Genomic DNA, 21,605 nt, shown 5'->3' on the forward strand with positions numbered 1-21,605 from the left:
TATTCCAAGATAATAAATGCTGCTTATGACTTTGTTAAATCAAAACAACAACAACAAAAACTACCTGCTCCAAATTCCCGCTGCCACCTGTTGTGTGGTCCATCCTGGAGCTGCTCAGTTCGCTTCTCTGAACCTCACTGCTAAATCGATAGATAATAAAAGCTACAGACTCCAGCCGGGACAGAAATCAATAAACAGACCCTCCCTCACTGGCTTATGCAGAGGGTTAGTTAAATGAGTAATTGTGAAGGTTTCAGGCCCACAGCTGGCATTCCAAAAGCATTTTATTATTATTATTATTATTATTATTATTATTATTATTATTATTGACTAGCTGTCCCCGGCCATACATTGCTGTGGCTCAGTCTGGTTAAATGGAAAAGAAAGAAAAGAGAAAGCACACGTTTCTAATATGTTTAATTTCACAATGCTTGTGGGTATACAATAATTTTTGTTGTTTCATTGTCTGTGCAGATATAGAGATTATCTGGTTTGCCGACTCTAGAACACGCAACATATAATTGTCCATGTGAGAAGCAATCTGTGTCTGGATATAAACCGCACAATTCTAAAGATTGGCCCTGAGCTTTGTTGATGGTGATTGCAAACGCCAATCAAATTGGGAACTGCAATCTCTTAAGTTGAAATGGCATATCCATTGGAATCACAGGAAAGAGAGGAATGAGGACATCTCACCTTTGAAAGGTCCTGTCAAGATTGTTGCTTCTACGATGTTGCTCATTAATTTTTTTACTGCAAGCCACGTGCCGTTTCAAAGCTTTGGCTGGATGACATTTTGCAACATGATAATTGGCACGCCGATTTTCAATTGCAGTATGTGCAGTGGCATCCCTGGCAGATCGAGTGAATTCAAAATTTCTGTTGGATAATTAACCACTTCATCTGCTTCCACAACAGTGTCGACGGACTCGCTTTGAATGTTAGACTGAATAATATTGTTAAGTTCGTAGATGTCTTTGTTCTTGCCTGCAAGAACAGCTTGTTCACTCAGCCAGTCATGATTCTTAAAATTGGTTTGAATATTGGGAAATACTTTTTCAACCAATTCTTTTTTTGACTTCACTAAATTGCAGAATTATGAGGCAATAAAATGTGTCCTGAGGTCAGATCAACCGGCGGCACCTTTCCGTTCCCAATTTCCAGCAATTGATGTAAGAATATCTCAGCTGATCGATCATTTTGCAGCTGGACATGCATATTTGTAGTTAATTTTAATGTCTTTACGTGTCACCACAAAGTAGAGTATTTCAGGCAAGCATTTATTTCATCCACTGGTGTCGATAGAGGAATTACAGGAAATGTTTGCCTGAAATCTCCTGCAAGTAATATTAATGTGTTCCCAAATGGTCTAATGTTTCCAAGCAAATCTTGCAATGGATCGATCAAGAGCCTCAAGTGATTTTTTGTGCACCATTGTGCATTCATCCTAAACAATAAGTTTACATTTCTGCAATACTTTGGAAATGTTGCACATGGAAGCTTCAATCAATTGCATGTTTAATGGAAATTTCAAAGCAGAATGAGCAGTTCTTCCACCTGGTAGCAATGTCGCAGCTATTGCAGACAATGCAAGAGCTAAGGCTATGTCATTCTGGGATCAAATTGTTGCCAGAATCAATCTAATTAGGAACGTTTTACTAGTTCCTCCTGGCACATCTAAGAAGAAGATTTCTCCAACCCCATTATTGACAGCTTGCATTATTTGATCATAAATGCCTTTTTTCTCAAGCGTTAGCTTAGGAATATTTGATTGCACATACGACAAAAGATCACCTGTGTTGTAATTTTGTTCACGATGCAATTCTACATCGAATGAAGCAGGAGCAGATCGATTCAGTGATGGCATTCCCAATTGATTGAGAACTTTGTTCACGATTTCTAAGCAAAAATCTTCAATCATTATCAATGCTTCGTTGTAGATTTCTGCTGTGAAATCCATGTTCATATTTAAATTTTCCTTGCATACTTGACAGAAAATATCTTCAGCCATGTGTGATTTATATTTCTCCCATAACATTGAAATAGAATCGTAAAATATTTAGTATAGCGTGTGTTGCTTTTACATCCAACAGATGGCGCTGTTTTTTTAAAAAAAGCATATTTTTACCTGTCACAGGTGTGACATCTATATAATAGTAGGTATATAAAAACATAAAAATATGCACATATTCTAATACAACATTATGTCAAAATTTCAAAGCAATTGGTGAAGAACTTTCAGAGATTTAAGATTTTGAACAAACATTTACATTTTTATTTATATAGATTAAGTGTCTGACGAAACAGCAGGTACATCACTATGTTCACCAAGTATGAGCACATTCCTCTCTTTAACCAGTACCTGAGTTTGGTAACTCCTAAATCTCACCTTCCTCCATCTCTCTGACTGCCTGACCTGTATCTCAAAGCATCCACTGTCAACTCCACATCCCCCAGCCCTTGCCTGCTCCTCCTGTGTTCTTCATCTGCCTGTAAAACACCACCCAATCCAAACACCTGACCAGTGTCTCTCCTTCTCCCCCAAATCAGTTTTCAGTTCTACAGGTTCTTCTTCCTTAAAATTCCTTGACTCTCGGCCTTGGCCAGTTGGCTCAGCAGTAGAGCGTCAGCCTGATGTGCAGGAGTCCTGGGTTCAATTCCCAGCCAGGGCACACAGGAGAGGCACCCATCTGCTTCTCCACCCTCCCCCTCTCTTTCCTCTCTGTCTCTCTCTTCCCTTCCCATAGCCAAGGCTCCATTGGAGCAAAGATGACCCGGGCGCTGGGGATGGCTCTGTGGCCTCTGCCTCAGGCACTGGAATGGCTCTGGATGCAACAGAGCAATGCCCTGAGGGGCAGAGCATCGCCCCCTGGTGGGTATGCCAGGTGGATCCTGGTCAGGCGCATGCGGGAGTCTGTCTGACTGCCTCCCCGTTTCCAGCTACGGAAAAATGAAAAAAAAAATTTTTTTTTTTAATTCCTTGACTCTCCACCTCTTTGTGTCCACCTGTCTTTACACATTTAAAGTCACATCATTTCTCTTGCCCAGTTTATGTTGACAAAGCTAACATTTCTAAGACATGGATATAATCACATGCCAGGGCTGCACAGAGACTTTGGGCTAAAGACCAACCTTCTCAGCGGGGCTTCAGAGCCCACATGACCAATCCCAGCTACCTCTCCTGCCATAGTCTTATCACCCCCCAAGGCCAGAGCCCTACAGGGCTACTTGCAGTTTTCTACCACCTCCACCCTCCATGCCCAATTTCTCCATGTCTTTGCATAAGATATTTCCTTTGTTGGAACATGCCTTTATCCATTCCTCACATTTATTCACCTTATTCAACCTTCAAAACTCAGCTCCTTAACAAGGGCTTCTTCAGCCTTCCCTCTCCAGGCTCCTACGGTACCTTGTCTTATGTATGTCTCTTACAACACTTACATATTACATCATAAATGACTATTGTTTATCTATCTACTCCATGTACCACACACCCCTACACCCTGCCTCAGACTGTGAGCTCCTTAAAGTCTGGAACTTGATCTCTTTTCTCTACAGTTCTAGCACATGGCACAGTACCTCTCAACAGTCAGTGTCATAGTAAACATTTGTTGAAATGTTGGATGACAAGAACAGAGCAACATGATATTAACAGATATGTCTGGTCAATTCTTTTATATGATTTTTGCTTTTTTATTTGCTTGTTTTTAGCATTCCACATTGGAAGACAGAATTTCTATGCATGAAAAATATTTAGTAAATCACACAAAAATCCAGCAAAAATTATGAAAACTCTGAAGAACAACATCGTCATTTTAGAAAAGCAAGACTAAAATATAGACAGGGTATTAGCTAAAACAACAACATTAATTAAATACTCAATTATAGTCTGTGATATGCACATAAGGTCCCTATAAATACTTTTAAATATTGTTTTAGGTTTTTTTTTTTTTCAGAGAAAAATGCCATCATATACAATGAACAAAATAGCAACATCTTTAATGTTTTATTGGAACATACCAAATTTTTCATGTGTCCATTTCTTTCAAACATGTAACATAAAATCCAATACAGTGAAGGTCTTTTGCTAGGATACTGGGCTAGTGTAGTTCTTTATAGAAATTTCTTACAATTAGCATAAATACAGGAATCACTGTTGAAACTAGCACACTCTTGGGGACCCAAGATTTTTATAAGATCTAGATTTCTATCAGTTCAAGATTAAATTTCCTGAGTAGGGCTGACAGTACACACATCCTGTGTGGTTGATTTTCAAAGATTCAAGTTTTTGAATAGCAGGTAACAAGGGTCACACTCTGTGGGACTGAGAAGCCTTTTAAAGAAATGAGGCCTGCCCCATTTCCACCAAGAGGTGGGTCACAAGCTCCTCTAATAAACCTGTTCCCCAGTTACATTGGATATATTCACTTTCTCCAAATCCATCATGTACCTTCCCATCTCTGTTGTTTTCTCCACTTAGAATGCCTGCCTCTTCTAACTTCCACTTAACAACACTTTACCCACATTGTGATAGAGATAATGATCCCCCATTATCCCTTCCACATTAAACTTTTGACTGGACCCTTGGCCACTTGTCTGTAGACTACATTCCCCAGCTTCTTTTGTAACTAGTTGTGGCCAAAGACCAAGTTCTGGCCAACAGGAACATGAGCTACTTCTGGGTCTGCACCTTAATACATCTGTTGTATGTTCCTCCATCTTCTCTTCACCCTTCCCGCAAGCTGGAATGTCAATGTGGCAATGACCAAGCTTTAGGCACACAGATGAAGACAATATCCAACATGATAGTGGAGTAAAGCAACGGGATAGAGCAGAACTGGATCCCTGGATGACCCTATGGAGCTTAGCTGTTCCATCAGCCTAGAATGCCACCTACAGCTACACTGTTATGAAACAGAGAGAAATAAAACTTATATCTTGAGTTACCTATCTGAATCACTCTGTTTGGGGATCTCTGTACTATAAATTTTTAATTATCTACCATCACATCTGTGAAGGCGTCCCAGAGAGTTAGTCTGAAGGCCTGTCATGACTTTAGTAGCAATGGTCATGGAGCATCCATGTGCTATTCCAGCTACCTCTGTGCATGTTTTGTTGTTTCTAATGGACAATAAATAAGATTCTTAAAGCAAAGGCCACACAGATTTTATCTGTGATGCCCTCCAGAGTGATCAGCACAGTGTCCTTCCTGTACATGGAAAGCATGTCTGTTGGAAAAATGAGTGAATACACAGTGCTTCCCATTTGAACACTGTTTTTAGAAGAAAACCTATGATAGCAGCAGCAAGGTTTACACACACACAATACATTTAAACAAAAACCAGACAGAATGTGACTGACAAATAAGAGGTCTGGTGTGCCAAGCTAGAAATAATAATTCCCCAAAAATAAACATTTGTGGTAGCAAAGCCTGAAGAGACCTCCCTGAAAAACACAGATGGTCACTGAAACCCTGGAGGAACCCTCTGTTCCTCCCACTGACCCCTTACCCTTAAAAAGACTCTGGTGGAAATGGCCGCATGCTCTCAGGAACTGGACAATCACTTCTGACAACTGGATTACCTCTCTCTGATTAACTGTCATAGAGCCAAGTTAGTAAATACAGATTCTCAGAGGGAGGGAGGCATCAACAGTTTTTTTCAGAATGTGGAAGTATAGGAAAGGAAGAAGATTTCCCTGGCCATTAGGAAGATACTCAATCATGAGAATGTGAGGGGCTGGTGTCAGACTGCTAGGTTTGAATCACAGCTCTGCTGCTTAACAGCTCCGCAAACTTAGACGAGTAACTTACCCTCTTTGCACCTCAATTTCTTCTCCTGTAAAACAGAAGTAATGATAATATCAACCCATGAGGTTTTTGTAGGATTGAATTTATACATTAAGTCACCTAGAACAGTACCTGACATATAATCCCTGACAGTTGCTGTAATCAGCATTATCCTTATCTTCGTTGTCGCCACCCTTTGAGGGCTCATGCCACCAAAACTATGTGCAAAAGATAGAGCAAATAAAATACCCATTTTTCAGATTAAAAATATTGAGACTCCAAGGAATTACATGACTTGCCAGAGGTGACCAGAAATAGAGGCAGGACTTAGACTCCCTGTCTGATATTACAGCTCTAAAGTGTGTGCTGATGGGGAGCTCTGCAGCCTCCACCTGGGCACCCTTCTCCTGCTCTCCAGGAGCTCCTTGGCTTCATGTGGTGGGGGCTACGAGAACATCTCTGGAAACTCAGAGCTGATGGGACGCTGTTATCTCCTCCTGTTTTAGTGGCTTTTCAGGATTTAGGGTGAGGAACCAGACCTCTCTGAGCATTCCTACTTGCTGAACATCCCCCCAGCAGACTACTGATCCCTCCTGGGCCCCAAGGAGCTGAGACTTCTCTGCCAAGCTCAAAGAGATTGGGGGGGAGCACTCTTTGATGTTTGGGTGATAAAAATAGATGAAGATATGTGAGGGGACCAGAAGGAAGGCACAGATGACATTGTGAACAAGTACTATAAAAGAAAAGATGATTGAGGAAGCCTAAAGGAGAAAACCAAAGAAGTATGTTTGGACAGTGTCAGAGCACAGGTGCTGCCTGTGACGTCCTACCCCTTTTTCTAAAGTGTGCAAAATAAAGCCAGTGTGTGTGTCTGTGCGCGTGCGCGCACGCGTGCGCGCGCATGTGTGTGTCTGAAAATGCAAGCATGAGTGGCAGACAAAAAGAAAGACAAGAAGAGTCAAGGAGACATACTCAGAGAAAAGAGAGGATAGAGAGAGAAGAGAAAGGAGAGGAAACAGGAAGGGAAGAAAGACAAAAAGAAACTGAAAGAGGAGAAATAGAGCCACACAGAACCACAGAAGCTGTGAGTGTCTTCACCACGTCAGATTCTCAAAGTGCTCCCTCATAAGAATAAACAGAACAGCTACTTTTCCCCGTAGAGGCTCTTTCAGGAAAGTGCTGGAATGTTCCCATTGCTGGGTGCCAATCAGCCCATTCCTGCCTCCATTCCTAGCTAATACTTCCCTTTCTTTCTTTCTCTGACTTGGTAGGGCTTCTCCCTCTTTCCTGAGCTCTGTTTCTTCCATAAAGTTTAGGAAAAGTTGCTTCCATGGCCCCCTCTCAGCTAATTCAATGAGTCAGGCAAGTGGAGTTCTCTGGTCCAGAGTACTGATGAACAGCCTCCAAGAGGCGGTCACATACATTTCCATCCTTAGGTTATAGTGTCACATGAAAACTGAGGTCCAGAAACTCTCAGGCCCAGGGTGAAGATAGCCCAGCATGCTCACCAGTGGAGTGAGCCCCAAAAGCCTGCCTGTCTTCCCAGGACATTCACCCCCTTCCTCAGGCCAAGCAGACACGGCTCCAGATGAGCTCCACCTCTATCCCTGGAGCAGGTTTGTTATAAGTACTCACAGCACAGCTCCCTGAGCTGCTAGTTCCAGCCCCACAGTCAATTCATGCTGCAAGCCTTCCAGGCTCCTTGGAGCTTGGCAGACCCACACTTCACCCCATGAACTTCCTTCCCAATCAGGAAGAACTCCAGGCTGGCTTCCTCCACTAACCTTGTCTTGACTCCTGGAGAAACCTGAGCCAAGCACTTATCCTTGGGACCAGCCTCCACAACATAAATCCACACACACCCCATCTCAAGTATTATTATATCTGTATTTCTAGTAAGTCTACCACACAACAGATACATAATAAGGATTCTTGGGTGGATGGTTCATCTTTTGATTCCTGGGGGTCTATAGACCATTTTCTTAAAATCTTTCAGTTCAACCCAGTGCAGCTCAGCCTCTCCCTTCATTTCTTCCTCAGGCAGAAAAGCCCTTTGGAATCCCTTCTTGACCTTCCAGAGAAGTCAGAGAACTGCAGACTCTGAGCTTCCTGGGCCATCCCCCAAACCTGCTGTACCAGTTTCCTGTGACTAGATAACAAGTTGCCATAAACTGGGGCACTTCAAACAACAAAAATTTATTCTGTCACAGTTCTGGGAGCCACAAGTCTGAATTCAGTATCCCTATCCTGAAATCAAGGAATTGGGAGGACTACACTCCCTCCAGAGGCTCTAGGAAACAAAAGAATCCATTCTTGCCCCTTATGATTTTGGGTGGCTGCCAACATTCCTTGCCTTGTGGCTGCATCACTCCACTCTCTGCATCTATGATCACATAATCTTCTCCTCTTCTGTGTGGGTTATATCTCCCTTTATTTTCCTCTTATAAGATAGATGTGATTGCATTTAGGGCCCACTGGATAATCCAGAATAATCTTCTGATTTTTAACCACATCTAAATTATATTTAACTTAATCACATCTGGATTGTCCCTTTTTTCCACATAAAGTGACATTCACAGGTTCCAGAGATTAAGACCAACATATATTTGGGGGACCATTATTTAGTCTAATATACCTGGCTATGCAGAAATTCTGGATATGTGGATTTAGGAAGATCTAATTTCTCCCCAGTCCTAAATTCATACCCCCAGGCAGAGAATCTGCTCAGAGAATCTATAGTAGTTGAATGGGTAGAAGAAAAAAGATGGTGACATAAAAGAAAGATTACTGGGCTAAAAGTCCTGGCATTGAGCATCACTTTTCCCATTTCTAGTCCAGTACTTGAACAAGTTAGTTAGTTCATTGAAAGGTTTATTGAATGCCTTCTGTGAGCTATACACTGTGCTAGGCATGAGACAGTTCCCTTGTCTGAGAATGGAAGAAATAGTGCATTCAATACTGTGTTGATACATACGGCAGTGTATTGTACCTAATTTATGAAGCACTCAATAAATTCTGGCTCTTACTATTATTATTAGATAGTAGGTATTCAGTGGGTGGTATTTGTTTTTAACACTCAGGCCATGTAGACATGGGAAAAAAAGAACTGGACCAAAAAGGATCATGGAAGTCAATAGAAAAAGAATGTGTTCATATCTTCTTTGATTTTCACAACCACGCTATAAGTTGGATGATATTTTGCCAAGGAAAAATGTAAAGCTCAACAAGTTAAGATCTATCATATACGTTTGACATATATGCCTCTAAATTTTCCAGCTCCCCTACACCTAGGCAGGCCTGTGTGACCACTTCTGTCCAATGGACTGCAAGTAAAAGAGACAAGTGTCATTAGCAGGATAAGGCGGGGAAAGCCTCAGCTCTCCTTCACCTGCCATGATAAATATAAAGATCTCACCCTAAGGTGGCATAACCACAACATGGAAACAATCTATATCCCCAAGTCATCACTGGAAGGCAGCTGTCTTATCCACAGAGGACTTTGTGCAAATGGAAAACAAAATACAAAATGTGTGTGTGTTGGTGTGTTGAGCCACTGAGCTTTGGGGTTTGCTTATAATTACAACATAGCTTGTTCTTAACGGACTAAAAATCTAGGTCTTGTGAGCAGGTGTTTTTCTATCATTTTTTCTCAGACAAGCTTCTTAAAGAAATTGTACACTCTTACTTTCTTTACCTTCTCATCTGTTTCTTCAATCAGCCTTCTAGCCCACCTCTCTATTGAATTGCCCTGTGACTACCATATGGCCAAGTCCAATCAACAGTGTTAGATTTTTTCATAACTGAATTTCTGAGGAGTGTGTCTCTTTTGAAATATTTTCTTCCTTTAGTTACTCTAATGGAAAGTAACAGAAAACTTGATCCAAACTGGCTAAAACAAAAATTCTACTTTTTATATCACATTTATTTTAAAAGGCCCAGTGAGAGAGAAAGTGCATTACAGGGCTGGTTGCTATAGTGAATCACCAATGTCATCAAAGACTCTGGTTCTTCCCATTTCTCCTCTTTTCCAGCTTTGATGTGTTGACTTGATCCTTAGGCTAGTTTTCCATGTGGTCACAAGGGAGTTTCAACTGTTTCAGGTGTTACATGTAGATTCAGTGAAGTGCAGAAGTAAAATAATACCATCTCATCCTTGCCTATGTCTTAAGAATTAAAAAACTTTCCCAGAAGCCATTTAGAACTCTTCCCCTCATGTTTCATTGGTCAGAATGGGTCACATGTTTATTTCTAAGCCAATCACTGAAAGGGGAATGTGATTACAACCACTAGCTTCCACTATCTTGATCCAATTTTTGAAACAGGAAAGTCCACATGTTTATTGTTAAGGAGGACAAGGGGACTTATTGAGTAGGCAACTCAGAACCCTTGAAGCAGTCTCTATGACCTATTCCTGGTTCTCCTGATTCTCTGACATTCTTTTTTGGTGTCCTCTTTTAGGTACTTTTCCTCTGAGGATACCCTGAATTTTTATTTTTCTTAGGGATCCTACTCTATACCCTCTCCTCAGAAGGCTAATTTATCCCTATGATTTTAATTTCCAGATATATGCCTGGGTGTCCAATACTACATCCCCTGTTCCAAACTCTCTTGAGCTCTAGACCAAAATATAAAACTGTTTGCTACATGAAGTCCCAAAGAATCCTCAAACTCAATGTGTCTGAAAGAGAACTGATCTAGACCTTCCTTCCCAAAGTTCCTCAAAGTTGTTTTTATTCTTGAGTCTGTGGTTTGAGTTAGTGAAATCACCTTCCCCTCTCCACTATTCTTTTTACCACATCATATTAGTCATCAAACACTGGAAATCTGGCTTGAAAACTCAATGCATCCATCCTCCTCAATCTCACAGTTACTGTGTGGGATTATGCCTCATCATTTCTTTCTTGGAACCTCATCATAGCCTCTCAGCTAGCCTCCTTGCTCTAATCTAGGAGTCCTTAACCCCATTATGCCTTCCCACATCCCCCATCTTCCAAACATGCCTGTTGGGCCTTCCATGAGCAGGCCTCTGCTGCACCTTCATCTCAACCCATTCCCCACTCACTCTGCATCCCAACAACATTGACCTTTCACATGAGGTCACCTCACCTTGTACATGTTGTTGCCACTATCTGGAATGTCCAGCAATTTCTATTCTTCCTTTTAAACTCCTGTTTAGTCATCACCTCCTCCAGAAATTCTTCCTTGATTGCTGCCTGATGAAGTTAGAGCATTGTCTGTGCAACAGCTTCCTTCAATGATCCAATAAATATTTACTGAGTGTTGTTTACATGACAGACACTTTGGTACAACAGCAAGGAACACAAAAGACACAGTCCATTCCCTGCAGGACAAAAAGAAAAAGAAAATAAAGCTATGGTATATCAAGAGGAACTGAAATAATGAGAGGAAGGGCCTCAGGGAAGAATTCCATGGGCACCTGAAGAATAAATAGGAGCTCAAAGGGGAAAGAAGAGTTTAGGCAAAGGGAACAGCATGAGTCAAGGCCTTGAGGTACTAAGGAATGTGATGCATCAAAAATATCAAGATTTCAAGTCTAAACCTTGTAGGAATCTCTCTTATTGCATCCCCTGCCCCCACATTCACACTAGGATCACCTGCTATGCTGGTGTTTCCCACCTGGAAGAATCCATAGAGGATGGACTCTACATCTGACTTACCTCTGCAGAATTTGGTACCCAGGAGGAGCTCAGGGGATTTCAGGAGAACAGAGAAGATAATGGGTCTGATGAAGGTATCATGTATAAGCTAGGAGCCTCTCTGTCCAGAATAATATCCTCAAGGAAGGATTTGGGGGAGGTGGAAGCCTCCTTTATACTCACTCTCATGTTTAGGCCCAGACTTGCATCAGAAGCCTGCCCCATGGGCAGCAGTAGTGATGCAGCCATCACTGCCCCTCAAGAACAGGGCTACATTTGTATCCCCCCCAAAATTCTTATATGGATGCCTAATCCCCAGTGTGATGACATTTGGTGTGGGGCCTTTTGGAGGTGATTAAGTTTAGATGAAGTCATGAAGGTGGAGCCCTCATAAATGGAAATAATACCTTTGTAGAAAGAGACACAAGATAATTTAGGCTTCCAGTCAAGATGGTGAAAGTATTTACTTAATCCTACAACCACATTAACACTATAACTAAATTACAGAAAAACCATTATTCAGATCTACCCGAAACCTAGCTATATAGAGTCTTATAACTAAGAATATAAAGGAAAAAACCTTGTTGAGACTGGTAGAAGGGACAAATAGGCAGAATAGGCTGGTTCTTATACCCATGTGTGGTGATTAAAAATCAGGAGGAATATCTTGCTGCAGAGGTCCCCACTAAGAAGTGAGAAGTCCCACCTCACACCAGGCTTCGCAGACCAGGGTTCCAGTGCTGGGAAGAGAAGTCTCCATAACTTCTGGCTATGAAAACCAGTGGGGATTTTGGCTGATGAAAAACAAGGGCTGCTGGACTCCCAGGCATTCCTCTTAAAGGGTCCACACACTGACTTACTCAGACTCAATTGCTCTGAGTTAAGTGAGCACTGGACATCATAGCTTTATCCAGTGCTGGGGCAGCAGCTCAAAAGGTGTCAGGAATGCACAGAAAGGAAATAAATTCTATGCATTTGGAGGGAGGACTGGAGGGACAGCTTTCTCCCAGACATAAATGCAGGCAGAGGCCTTTGTAACTTTGCTGAGCCTTCCCCCTATAGGCTCAGGTGGGGGCCATATCTGAGTCTCCATCAACCTGGCTAACACTGTTTCCTGTCCCTTCTTCCCCTCATGATTCCCTGAGGTCCTGTTCCACCCAACCTGTGGGTTTACCCAAACCACTTTGTTAGCTTTTCTACAGAAAGGGCCTGTTATGGCTAATTCTGTGAACTTCAAAATCCCTCAAAGTTCACAAACACCAAACAATCATTATCAGGCCTCAGCATGCTCCATATCTATTGCTAAGTGGCCCCCGGCCAGGTTTTAACAGTAACCAGCCTCAGTTGGCAGCTTAGCCTACCCTTGGCACTGCCAAGACCAGCACAAGTGGCAAATATCTGTAGATCACTTTGTGGCTCATGCAAGGTGACACCAGGTAAGACACATGCTGTGGTTGACCTTGGCCTGCACCTCCTGGGATACATAGAGCCAGCACACCTGGTGGGCAGCTTCAGAGCACACTGGAACACTACCCAACCACCTCAGCGAGTGACACACTCAATGAGTGACACACACCAAAGCCCCATTGAAGTAACTCCTGCTCTGTGGGTTGGCCCCTGCATAGCAGCTACTCTGCTGTAGTTGCAGCAGGTTCTCACAACCAATTTACTCTGAGGTAAAGCCCTCTCACCGGCATTCAAACAGCAAACAAGCCTCAACTAAAATACTATGGTGCACATAGCCCACACAATGCGTATACTTGTAGTGCCCAGCTCAGGTGACCAGGTAGGCTGCACCACTGGGCCCCACAGGCCACCTACTACATTAGGCCACTCTACCAAGATCAGAAGAGCTAGCAGCTCTATCTAATAGATAAACACAAAAACAGAGGAATAACAATAGAGAAACAAAGAAATATGTTCCAAATGAAAGAACAGAACAAAACTACAGAAAAAAAAAAAAACTAAACAAAATGGACACAAGCAATCTCCCAGATGCAGAGTTCAAGATACTTGTTATGAGAATGCTCAGTGAACTTAGGGGAAGAGTAGATAAACTTAATAAGAACTTCAACAAAGATCTAAGACACATAAAAAGAGAGATTTAAAAAAAACAGTCAGAAAAGAAAAATACAATAACTGAAATAAAGAATACATTAGAGCAGTAATTTTCAACCTTTGTTTCTCACGTACTCATAAACTAATTACTAAAGAAAAAGGGGCCCTGACCTCTTCTTCTTTAGTAAGTAATTTATTTGTGCCATGAGATGAAAATGGTTGTATTTAGTCAGGGGCACTGACCTTAGTAATTAGTATGTGTTTGTGCCATAAAAAAAAAAAAGGTTGAAAATCACTGCATTAGAGAGACCAGGCATGGCACAGTGGATAGAGTGTTGGCCTGAGATGCTGAGGACCCAGGCTCAAAACCCTGAGGTCACCAGCTTGAGTGTGGGCTCAACCAGGTTGAGCATGGGCTCACCAGTTTGAGAACAGGATTGTGAGCTTGAGCATGGGATCATAGATATGACCCCATGGTCACTACCTTGAGCCCAAAGGTTGCTGGATTTAAGCCTAATGTCTCTAGCTTGAGCTCAAGGTCTCTGGCTTGAGCAAGGGGTCACTATATCAGCTGGATCCCCCCAGTCAAGGCACATATTAGAAAGCAATCAATGAATAACTAAGGTGCCACAACAAAGAACTGATGCTTCTCATCTCTCTTCATTACTATCCATCTGTCTGTCTCTGTCTGTCTGTTTCTATGTCTTTCTCTCTCTTGCTAAAAAAGAATACATTAGAAGGAATCAACAGTAGATTAAATGAAACAGATATTGAAATCATTTGTTTGGATAATAAGGTAGCAGAAAACACCTAATCAGAACAGCAAAACAAAAACATAAGTATAGTTTAAGAGACCTCTGGAACATCAGGTGGACTAATATTTGCATCTTAGGGGTGCTAGAAGGAGAAGAGAGAAAGCAAGAAATTGAAAACTAATTTTAAAAATTAATAACAGAAAACTTCCCTAAACTGATGAAGGATATAAACATATGAGCCAATGAAAAAAATATGTGTGATAATATGGCAATAAACACATATCAACAATTACTTTAAATGCAAATGGATTCAATGCTCCATTTAAAACACATAAGGTGTCTGAATGGATAAGAAAACAAGACCATTACATATGCTGCTTATAAGAGACTCACTTCAGATCAAAAAATACACACAAACTGAAAGTAAAAGGATACAATAAAATACTTCATGAAAATAAAAACTAAAAAAATATATCTGTAACAATACTTATACCAGGCAAAATAAACTTTTAAACAAAGGTTGTTGCCCTTCAAGGTGAGATGACATCAGGGTAATGGCAGCGTGAGAGACACTCCTAATCTCTCCCCTTGAAATTACAACAAATTGAACAACTATAATGCAGCAAAGAAACAACAGCTGGGATTGCAGGCATGCTTGAAAGATCCGTGCACTGAATAAATGAAAAAGTTGCTTTTTTGTTAGGTTCTTAACAATACCACTCTCAAATGCCACCAAGGAAGAAAAAATTGACTTCCATGGCTATATAAGACAGAGATGTAGTTTAGAAAGAAAATTTTAAATCTCCAGAAAAAAATATCTCAATCACATGGAAAATGGTAGAAAATTCAAAACTGAAGTTCTGAAAATATCAATGAGATGGAAGAAAACACCAATAGACAATTTAATGAGCTCAGGAAACAAATTAGTGAAAAAAATGAGTACTTCAACAAGGAGATGAAAACTCTAAAAACAGATGAAGAACTCAATACATTAAGTTTAATTAATAGAACAAGCAAGATAGAAGAAAGAATCAATGACATCAAAGAAAGGCAACTAGAGATACTACAGAGAGAAGAGGAGAAAGACTCACAAATTAAAAAACTGGGAGAGCTCTACAAGAATTAACTGACTCCATCAGAAAGAGCAATATAAGAATAATGGGTATATCAGAAGAGAGGGAGAAGATAATGAAGAGCCTATTCAAACAATTGATGAGAACTTCCCAGGCCTATGGAAAGAGTTAGAGCCTTGAATTCAAGAAGAAAACAAAACACTGAGTTACCTCAACCCAAACAGATCTACTCCAAGGCACAGCATAATAAACTAGTCAAAAATTAATGACAAAGAAGGAATGCTCAAGGCAACTAGGGAAAAGAACAACCTAACATATAAAGGAAAGCTCATTAGGTTATTATCAAATTTCTCAGCAGAAACTCTACAAGCCAGAAGAGAGTGGACCCAAACATTAAAAAAAAAAAAGATTACCAGTCAAGAATACTATATTCATCAAAGTGATCCTTCTAATATGAAAAAGAAACAAAATCTTTTACAAACATACGAAAGCTGAGGGAATTTATCACCAGAAAACCCTCACTGTAAGAAATACTTAAGGGGGTTATTAGACCAGACACAAAGAACAAAACAAATCAAAACTTCAAGTAGAAGCTCCAACAAAGTCACAATAAAAGTTACAATAATATGTTATAACAATAAAAGGGGAGAGGATAGGCCCTGGCCGGTTGGCTCAGTGGTAGAGCGTTGGCCTGGCGTGCAGAAGTCCCAAGTTCGATTCCCGGCCAGGGCATACAGGAGAAGTGCCCATCTGCTTCTCTACCCCTCCCCCTCTCCTTCCTCTCTGTCTCTCTCTTCCCCTCCCGCAGCCAAGGCTCCATTGGAGCAAAGATGGCCCGGGCGCTGGGAATGGCTCCCTGGCCTCTGCCCCAGGCACTAGAGTGGCTCTGGTAGCAACAGAGTGACGCCCCGGAGGGGCAGAGCATCGCCCCCTGGTGGGCATGCTGGGTGGATCCCAGTCGGGCGCATGTGGGAGTCTGTCTGACTGTCTCTCCTCATTTCCAGCTTCAGAAAAATACAAAAAAAAAGGGAGGGGAGAGGATAAAGATTTTCAGTAGCAAAGCAGGATGGAGTGCAAAAGCACTCATAAGTCAAAGAATTCTTGTACATATTAACATTTTTCTCTTAATAACCTAATGGCAACCACCCATAAAAAGCCAATACTGAAATACACAGCTTAAAAAAAGAAGTAACAGGGGAAAGAAGTATGAAATATGACCAAACAAAAACAACTAACAGAACAACAACAACAAAAAAGAACCAAACAAGACACAGAGCAACCAGAAAATAAAATATAAAATTACTACAGGAAATACTCAAGTGTCAATAATTACCTGAAATGTAAATGGACTGAACTCACCAATAAAGAGGCACGGAGTAGCAGATTAGATCAAAAAGCAAAACCCAACAATATACTGCCTTCAAGAAACATATCTAAGCTGCAAAAACAAAAGTGCACTCAAAGTGAAATGTTGGAAAATGATTCTCCAACCAAATATTATTCAAAGAAAAGCAGGTATAGCCACTCATATCTGACAATGCTGACTTCAAGACAACAAAGGTAGCCAGAGATAAAAATGGACATTTCATAATAGTAAAGGGGACATTATATCAAGAAGACATAACACTTCTTAATATATATGCAGCCAACCAGGAAGCACCAAAATATATAAGACAGCTACTAACTGATCTAAAAATAAAAGCAGACAAAAACACAATCATACTTGGAGATTTCAACATACCATTGATGGCTTTAGATAAATCATCCAAACAGAAAATCAATAAAGAAATATTGGCCTTAAATGACACACTGGAGCAAATGGACATAATAGATATTTATAGGACATTTCATCTCAAAATGTCAGATTATACAATACATTCTTCTCCAGTGTGCAGAGAACATTCCCAAAGATAGACCATATGTCAGGCCACAAAAGTAACATCAGCAAACTCAGGAAGACTGAAATTATGCCAAGTATATATTCTGACCACAAGGTTTTGGAATTAGAATTCAATTGCAAAAATGAAGTAAAGAAACACAAATAAATGTGGAAAGTAAACAACATACTTTAAAAAAATGGCTGGGTGAAAGAAGATATAAAATGAGAAATCAAAATATATATTCAAACATATGAAAATAATAACATGACATATTAAAATATCTGGGATGCAACGAAAGCAGTAATAAGAGGGAATTTTATATCATTACAGACTTATATCAAGAAATAAGAGAGATTCCAAGTAAACAACATAATATCACATCTTAAGGAACAAGAAAAAGAAGAACTAAGGCAATCCAAATTAAGTAGAAGAAAGGAAATAATAAAAATTAGAGCAGAACTGAATGAAATAGAGAACAAAAAATGTATTAAAAGTATTAATATAACAAATAGTTGGTTCTTTGAAAAGGCCAATAAAATAGACAAACCACTGGTTAGACTGAGTAAGGAAAAAAGGACTAATGACTCATATAAACAAAATCTGAAATAAAAGAAATTACTACAGACATTATAGATATACAAAGAATCATAGTAGAATATTATAAAATATAATTTTCCACCAAATTCTACAACATAGAGGAAATGGATAAATTCCTAGAATGATACAATCTTCCCAGACTGAGTCACAAAGAAGTGCGGAACTTAAATAGACCTATAAGAAGGGAAGAAATAGAAACAACTATCAAAAACCTCCCCAAAAACAAAAGTCCAGGATCAGATAGCTACACTAGTCAATTCTACCAAACATTCAAAGATTTAGTACCTATTCTTCTCATAGTCTTCCAAAAAATGGAAGAAGCAATACTCCCCAACACATTTTTATGAGGCCAACATAACCCTCATACCAAAATCTGGCAAGGACAATACAAAAAAAGAAACGGAAGACAATTGGACTTTGGGTGATGGGAATGCAGCATAATCAAATGTCAAAATAACCTAGGGATGTTTTCTCTGAACATATGTACCCTGATTTATCAATGTCACCCCATTAAAATTAATTAAAAAAAAAGAAACTAAAGACCAATATCTCTAATGAATACAGATACAAAAATCCTAAACAAAATACTAGCAAGTCAAATACACACAGAAGAGGAGGAGATGTGACTACAAAGGCAGAGACTCAGGTTATATAGCCAAAACTTCCATGGCCACCAGAGACTGGAAGAAATAAGAACAGATTCCCCTAGAGTCCCCAGAGAGAGTGTAGCCCTGCTGACACCTTGATTTCAGCCCAGTGATACTGACTGTGCATTTCTGGCTTCCAGAACTGTGAGAGAACAAACTTCTGTTGTTTTAAGCCACCCAGTTTCTGGTAATTTGTTACAGGAACCAAAGGAAATTAACACAATGAGTGACTTCATAGGATTTGTTTCTATTATTCATTTAACAAACATCCACCAGATACCTACTATATTCCAGGCACTGTTGTAGGTATTGAGAAGCAATGTGAACAGGACCAACAGGTCCTACTCTGAGGTACTGCTCTCAGCTGAGGGTGGAGGCACAGGATATGTATATGATCACCTGAGAGCAAAGGAGAATGGTCATTTTAAATTATTCTTTTTTTAAAGTAGCTATTAAAAAACCCACATAGACTTCCATAAACAGTGGCAATTTCTACTCAAATTTTACACAAGTATACCTGTGAGTGCAGATATGTTCTTCAGGAAAAACACAAAAATCTCTGGACTCCAGCCTCATCCAGAAAGCTCTCTGTCCCTGAGGGGACAGTGTGAGTCTGAGTGACCTGGTGGGAGGCCAGTGCTCACTGCAGTTACTCTTGCAAGAAGAGCCAATCTATGGCTGCTGGCAGCCCACAGAAACATCCTAGCCCTGGGAAGACACCTTGGAAGGGGCTTCAGAGTGGCTTTTCCAGGTTAACACAGAGACTGTCTGTGTGTAATTTACACCCAACTTTAGGGTGAGGTCATGACTCGGTTTGCTTTATTCCCAGAACAGGCCATCTACAAAGCTGGTTAAGCTCCTGGCACCACCCTGGCATTACCAGATACTTGATTCTGCAAAAATCTGCTGAATGGTCACAGGACAACCCAGGAGGAGGCATGAGGCAGCTCAGGGTGAGGGAAGAGGCCAAGACATCCACATTCTGCCCAACATCCTGGGCCTCCCACATCTCAGAGGTTTAACAATACCCCTTCTTTCCAAGTCTTTTGAGATTTAATAATACAACAGACAGAAATATATCTTGAAAAATGTTAGTATGAAGCCAAGGCCCAGAAATGTTTTTAATCACCGGCATTATTCAGTTGACTGGAAATAAAAAATACTACATTGTCTTTGCAAGGTACAAAAAAATCTCTCTTACATTGTGTTTCAGTAGCCACTACTGTTGTGTGTTGATTGATTCCCACCCTCTTCCAGCCTATCTCTAAGTTTGAAGTTCCATGGCTGTGTCCAGAGTGGAGCCATGTGGACTCAAGAACTAACCTTACCCAAAGAAAGGTCTGGCCTTTGCCCTTGGCTTTTACAAGGTATTCATAAGCATTTGGAATATGCTTCCTGATAAGAGTTTGTCTGGGGGTCTTGGATCACAATGGACAGTTTAACAATGTGATTTATGGTAGGGGCTTTGGCCACATTCTATTAGCTTGACCCCATAAGGGCTGGAGACCACAGTTCAGATAAATAGGTAGTCCACTAGGGCTACTTGAACAGACCTCAGTAAAAACTGTAAGTACCAAAGCTCAGGTGACCCTTCCTGGCTGGCAAAACTCCACCTGTATTATCATATAGCATTGCCAAGAAAAGTTAGTGCTATAATTGACTCCACTGAGAGAAGACAGCCAGACACTTCACGCTTGGAACTTTCTGTACTAAGTCTCTCCTTTGATCCCTTTTGCTATAATAAACTGTAATCATACATATAACAACTTTCAGTAAATTCTGTAAGTCTTTTAACTAATTTATTGAAATTGAGGGTGGTCTTGAGGACCCTCAACTTGCGAGTGGCATCAGAAATTAGAATGGTCCTGGGGACTGCCTCCACACTCTAAATTCTTAAACATTTTCGTGCTCTGGACTCCTCTGGCAGTCTGATGAAGTCTATGGACCTTTTTTCAGGATACTGTTCTTAAATGCATAAAGTGAAATATAAAGTATTCAAAGAAAATGAATTATGTTGAAATGTATATATCAAAATCTGTGCTTCCATATTAACATATTAAATAATGAGTTTTAACAACAGATTTAGCACCTAAGTTTGAAATGTCAAGAAAGCTCATCCAAGGACCAGGATACTTTGCAAAGGCAAAGGCAGGGGTTTTGAAAGAGCTGGGACAGAGGTAGGAAAAAATGCTCAAAAGCAGGACAAGAAAACCACATGGCACTCATGTCCTATTAGTGAAAATAAACGATTTAATTTTTTTCCCATTCAAGGCCACAGAACCCATGAATTCTGTCTGCAGAGCATCAAAGGGTCCATGGAACCCAGATTAAGACACCTGATTTCTGCCTTATTTCTTCACTTATAATTCCTTGCTGAGATTGGATGCAGCCTCAGAAATATTCTCAACATAGTCACACAGGTAGCTAAAACCAATTGGTTGAACTTGAAAGACAGGTTGAAACCTACAGTCCATCAAATCGAGGAATACCAAAAGGAAAGAAGAAATGTTATATTCTTGAAATATTGACAAGAAACAAGAATCTTGTGCCAGTCCCTGTTCTAAGCACTTTACATGTACAGCATTGACCCGCATTTCCCTCTCTTACAAAAGTCCTATGGGGTTAATCTTATTACTAGCCCATTTTCCATATAAGAAATCTGAGGCACAGATGGGTTAAGTCATTTGCATAATTAAATAACCACTACACTATATTGATCCTGTCCACATGCTCGGGATGTTTTCAGGTAACGATCATAACAAAAGACAAAGATAAAAACAGCTTTACAGTTTCCATGTCAGATGTCAGTAAAGATGACTAATAATACCATAAGACAATTATCTGAAGGCCTAGAGAGCTGTTTCTGTCAGTGAGTGTACCTGGCTCTGCTCCTACTTCTCAATGTGGCCAATTTCCTACTTTCCACTTTCCCAGAGTGGCTCATCTGGCTGGCTCGCCCCCTTTGGGATGGGGAGCAGAGCCCAGCTGGAAGCATGTCTAGGATTTCTGGCTAAAGCTAGGCATCCCTCCTCACCTTGTGCCCTCCAAGCCTGTGTATTCCCTGACCTGCCTGCTGACCTAACTACAGAATCTGGGGACTATCTCAATTGGCCTAGCGAGAGCTGGGAAACCCCTGGAAGCCAGGCATTC

General features: G+C 40.6%; 1 pseudogene; it reads left to right on the forward strand.

Moving 5' to 3' along the window:
- The first annotated feature begins 7,288 nt into the window (after positions 1 to 7,288).
- Positions 7,289 to 21,605, forward strand: part of LOC136329761 (mitotic spindle assembly checkpoint protein MAD2A-like) — a 63,750-nt pseudogene continuing 49,433 nt past the window's right edge.

The sequence above is a fragment of the Saccopteryx bilineata genome, chromosome 3 (genome assembly GCF_036850765.1).
Source record: "Saccopteryx bilineata isolate mSacBil1 chromosome 3, mSacBil1_pri_phased_curated, whole genome shotgun sequence".
NCBI lineage: Eukaryota > Metazoa > Chordata > Mammalia > Chiroptera > Emballonuridae > Saccopteryx > Saccopteryx bilineata.